Genomic DNA, 6000 nt, shown 5'->3' on the forward strand with positions numbered 1-6000 from the left:
TCTACTTATCTCTTCACTGATTTTCAAATGACAGAGGCAGGTCCACAGCATCTGCTACCTCCTGTTGGGTAGTGGTCCTCCCAACTGTCCCATTCCCCAGTACCTTGGACTCAGAGTGGCCACAGTTATGTGGAGCAATAAATTGCTGGCAATATGACTCTTTTGTGTTTGAGTCTTCCAATTCCTTAGGGTGAGTTATCACACGCCACCAATGAAGACTGCTATCCTTGATAGCTGGGCTGTTCCTGATAGACTGATAACTTGCCCAAACATGCCAAGTGATGGTATCAAAAAAACAAACATCAAAACAATGCTGAAATACATATATGTCCCATTATGGATTCTTGCTAGGATGTTTATGGCTATAACACATGCTTTTAAGCTTTAAAAGTGCTCAAGGAGATTAATTCTTGGATGACTGTGTGTTCACAGATGCTTGCTTAGAGATGTGTAATGCCCCAACAGAAGATATTGTATTTTTGATAAACAGATAGTTATGAATATGATACAAGGGACAGAATTCTGTATACGTGAAAACTTTTATGAAATGTTTGTATAATGCCTTAACAGTTACATGTAAATTATGGAAAAACCTCATGACAACAATGATGATGATAATGGATAAATTGCTAAGTTATATTGTTTAAAATGGTTATGCTACTATATATGTTAACTGTTACAAAGCCTGTTAAAGATATGCAAAGAGATAAAGGTTCAGTCCTTATGAAAGTATAACATCCCAGTGGCCTTATGATGTAATGTAATATATGAGGCCTTACATGCAATGTAATGTAATAAGATGAAAACAAGCACTCAGACATTGACATAACTGTATTTCTCCCTAAGGAGAATGTATCTGTTAGTCTCTGAATGCATATAAGAAATAGCCTAAAAAGATGACCAAATGGGCTATACCATTTTCTAGATAAACATCCTGAGGTTCCAGTGCTTAAGAACGCTTAAGTGGAGTGTTGGTGTTAACTCGGGCTGTCTGGTTCAACCAACATCACAAATTGGGCACTCAGGTGGCCAGAAGGTGATAATGGAACACCAAACAAGTGGCAAGGATTCTCAAACCCACAGTCTTAAGAGATGGGGGTGGAGAACAGTGGCATCACTAGGAGGGTGTAGGGGCTACGGACCACACCAGGTGATACCCCAGAAGAGAGTGACATTTGGCTGAGTGGCCCCTGCCATGTGCCATGACACATGACAGGGAACAAGAGGCCTAGTGCGGGTTTACTTGAGCATAAAGCCGTGCCAGACAAGGAAAGAGCGGCCCAGCACACCCGCTTCCTCCCTCTCTGGCACAGGTTTACTTGAGTGTAAAGCTGCATCATGCAGGGAGGTGAGGACATGCCCTTTGGCCTTGCCCCTTGAAGCCCCGACCCCAAGCCCCCCCTTCACTGGATGACACTCCAATGTGGGATATCACTAGTGGAGAACCATGTCTATTTCAGATAGATAGATAGATAGATAGATAGAGAACAAAGAAACAATTGCAAATTTTTCTGCCTCAGCTGTCAAAATAACTTGAGTATCCTATTAGGTAGTATGCATCTTGACTACAGAAGGGCCACTGTTTGCTGTTGTGTTTCAAGCAGCAAAATGCCTTGGTATGGTCCTGGGTACTTTGCAGGCAACATGGGTATAAGTTGGTGATCAGGCTGTAAAACATTATAATAAATTTGGGGGGGAAATCCCACTAAACTTAAAACAACCAACTTCTAGCATCTCATACTGTGAAATAATGACCTGTTACAGACAGCCAAAATAAAGCTGCTTCGAGTCACAGTGGAGGTATGGTGTTTCAATGATGGATGTGTCCTAAGAGACCAGAAGTCGCACCAAAGCCACGCTCCAGCCCTAAGGACTGGAGCGTGGCTTTTGGACTCTTAGGACGCATGCATCATTTGAAACACCATACCTCCACTGTGACTCGAAGCAGCTTTATTTTGGCTTTCGTAACAGGCCAATATCTCACTGCTCAAGGTTGGTAGCCCATTTCCTCTGGCTCCAAACTGCCCATTTTCTAGCAAAAAGGAGAAAGCCTCCGTGAGTAGTGATCACCTTTCGATGCATTGTAGGGACCCAGTATTGTTTTATTTAAAAAGCACAGAAAAACATTTCAAAACCAGAAGTAGGCATCTAGATTCTTTCTTTCTTCCTTCCTTCCTTCCTTCCTTCCTTCCTTCCTTGTTTTTTGCACTTTTGGCAATTTGTACAAAAGTCCCAGTGGCAGAAAACTGCTCTCTGGTCCTGTCAATTACTTACACCTACCAAGCACCTTAGTGGCAGATCCCAGTACTATAAAAATGGGTGGTGTGATCTATCAATTAATTAACAGTCAGATCTACTCATCCTTTTCAATCCATTTGGGAAACATTTCCATACTAACTGGGTGTTTCTGAGAGTTGTAATCTCAGAGATAAGTTTTCAGAGCTGTGTTGTGAACTACACAGAGTTTGGTCGAGGAGTGCAGCACAGAGGGATTCTGGAACCTCAGATTCCTCTTTTGCCTGGGAATGAGCTTTTTATACCATAGACCTGTATGAGAAACATACACAATCAAGCTTGGACAGGCTCCAGCAATTTCAACAATGGCCAGAGCAGCTTCCTGATTTTACTTCCATTTGCCTTCCAAACAATATCAGCATTTGGGAGGCTGGGCGCATTTCTTTTTGCTGGCCACTGCTTAACTTTGACCGCAGTCTTCTCTCTCATTGCAATTCCTTGACTTTGAAAAACATCTTCTCTTAGAGATTTGGCCATGCAAAGGATCTTATACAATGTACAAGCATATTTCTGGTACCAATACTTGGGTGCATGGTGGGGTTTTGCAAGCCACTAGCATCCTCACTATTTTTGTGTTAAAATGATCTTGAATTGTCCTGCAGCCCTTGTAAGAGAGTTGCTGTTTTCTAAACACCTAGCTTTCCACTCTTTTTGAGAACAAACAGGCTGTCAGTCCTCCCACTATTTAATGACTTGCTAATTTTTGTTCCCCAGTGTGGCGTCAGTGACTGGAATTCCATTAGTCAGTGTGTAAATGGCTGAAGGTGAGGCAGATGCCAGTACTGAGAAAACAGTTACTAGGGACTTTCCTGCAGTCACAACACCTGTTCATTTCCCCCTTACTCTGCTGGCACTGAACTTTCCTCTTTGAAATGCTATAAAGTCAGCAGTCTGTACTAAACTATTGCTTCAGACTGAACTTCTCTGTGACAGCTGGCAGTCCTTTCTGGAATTCAGCTGATCATTCACTGAATGCAAAAGTCTTTAATCAGCTGCTTTGATGCTGTCAAAACAAGTTTCATATCCTTTATTATGACAGATATATACACCCATGGAATAAAAACTGGTACCGAACAACAAATGGATTATGGTTTAAAATAAAAATGTTTAAAACTCAAAATAAACATGTCTCCACCATAGGGATGGTTTTATTTTTATTGTCATAACCAGCAATGTGTCTGGGCATGTTTGGTATATCTAATGGTGTCCATTTTCCAACAGATTGGGCATAGTTTCTTGTTCTATCATTGCACTCTCTCACACTTATTTTCAAACGCTACTTCATAGTATGATGGGGCCCTTCAGAGCAGGAGGAGAGGAAGGGGAAGTCTTGCCACACAAGTAGAATGACACCAGTGACATTAATTGGAGCTTGCCCTTATACTCTGTCCATTTCCCCAAGAAAAGGAGCTTCAGAGGCAACATTGCCTGGGTTTGCACTAATTGAAGTTAAAAAGAACTTAACCAATCACTGTTCATTTCCAATCTTTGTGGAACCAAAGTTCCCTTCAACTTTCAACTAACTTTCAGCTTTCAAATTGCACAATGAGAGCAGTTTGATCCCACTTTTGCTGTCATTCTATAGAAATCTGAGATTTGTATCTTTGTAGGGCACTTAAACTTAGACTTTCTTATTCCATTCCTTTACAGCAGAGAATTCAAGTCATGCAACAAACTACTAATTCCAAGATTCTGTAACATGGAGCTGTGGAAGTTAAGGTGATATAAAAGTGCTATAATTGTAGAATGTGACACACTTTTTCTCTGCTTATCTTTGCCTCAAAATGGCTAATTTTCTTCCTTTCCATGTATCATATATCAACTCTCTCATCTTAGTTGGAGTAAGATGGGAAACTAGTAGCCAGAGTGAAGTGACCACCTCAAGTAGCAGATGTAGAGTGTCGTGGTCAGCAGAAGTAGACTCTTTTTCCTGTTGAGCCCCTTGGATATGTCTGTCTGTCAGAAGACAGAACTATGTGTGTAACATGTTGTCTCATGAGTCAGGAGCTAACTTGCAACTCTCAAGTGCAGTAGAGAGGTTGAAGAGTGAGGAGCATTGGCCTTAGCCCTGCTGCCACAGCTATCTCCACCGGTACAACCCCTGCCACCAGCACAGCAATGGCAACCATTGGAGAGTGCAGGTCCCAGCAATGCTCAAAGGCTACTACTTTGGTAGATGATGGGGATGCTGTGGATGTCATTTATCTGGTTTTCAGCATTCAGTATTTGATAAGGTTCCTCCATAATATTTTGACTAGAAAACTGATTAAATGTGGAATAGATGGGAACATTGTCAGAATAATCCATAATTGGTTGGAAAACCATGCTCCAAGAGTGGTTAATGGTTGTGCTTCAGACTGGAAGGAGGTCTCAAGTGGAATGACTGAGGGTTGTATCCTCTTCAACATTTGCACCAATGACTAAGATGATGGGGTGGAGGGAATTTTTATCACGTTTACAGATGACACAAAACTGGGAGGGGTAGCTAATACATTGGAAGATTAGAACAGAATTCAAAAGACCTAGCTAAGCTAGAAAATTGGTTGAAATAAATAAAATGAAATAGGGGGAGCGGTATTCATCCTGTGGAATTAAAGTAGTTTAACATCACTTTATCTGTGATGTCTCTATCCTACAGAATCCTATTATTTGTAATTTGGTGAAGTATTCAGCCTGGTCTGTCAGAGAGCTCTGGTGCCTCACCAAACTACAAATCCTAGGATTCTGAAGTCTAGAGTCATGGCAGTTCAAGCCGTGTTGAACTACTTTAATTCTGCAGTGTGGGTACATCCTTACTAGCAACAAATTCAAAATTTCACATTTTGGCCACAAAAACCAAATGCACACTTATAGGATGGGGGATCAGAAAGGACCTTGGGATTATTGTTGATCATAAACTGAACATGAGCGAATTTATAAAGTAATAGTAGTTGATCTTAAAATCCCAATAACGTTTACACCAGAAACATTTTTATTGGGGATGTTATGTGATGAGTTAGATGTGAATTTTGGAAAATTGTTATTTTACCTTCTTACATGTGCAAGAATAACCTATGCAAGAAGATGGAAGATGCTCCTTCAACAGAGCAGTGGCTGATTAAAGTTCTCGAAACAGCAGAAATGGATAAACTGACATGTTGGCTAAAGAATAAAACAGAAGAAAGTGTTGGGAAAGAATGGGAGCGGTTCTATGATTTTTTAAAAGACAAATGGAAAAATGTGTTTTTGATGTAATGTAATAAATAAGATAACAGAGAGTAAAAATAAGAAATAGGAAATTTAGGGGGGAAAAGTGATCTTGATCATAGTCTCAAAGTATTTCAAACTAAAACTTTACTAGATTAAAAAATGTTAAAGGCTAAATTTGGAAGGTAGGATAAATTTGAGAACAAATAGAAATGAAGGTGTTGGATGTTTTAGATTTTACCTTAAAAATGTGAAGAAAGCTTAAGAAGAAAAAGAAACTATGATAAAACAGGACGAAAAAAAAGAGAAGGTATTATGTTAAACTACGAAGAACAGGAAGTAAATTTATGTTATATGTGTTTTATAAATTGTAAGAGGGACCTGTGGATATGTGGGAGAGTCTATTGTATTTGGTGACGTTGTATGTTTTATGGCTGTTCTATGTCTTTGATGTTATGTGGAAATTATAAATAATAATAATAATAATAATAATAATAATAATAATAATAATAATAATAA

The sequence above is a fragment of the Sceloporus undulatus genome, chromosome 1, assembly GCF_019175285.1.
Source record: "Sceloporus undulatus isolate JIND9_A2432 ecotype Alabama chromosome 1, SceUnd_v1.1, whole genome shotgun sequence".
NCBI classification, from domain to species: domain Eukaryota; kingdom Metazoa; phylum Chordata; class Lepidosauria; order Squamata; family Phrynosomatidae; genus Sceloporus; species Sceloporus undulatus.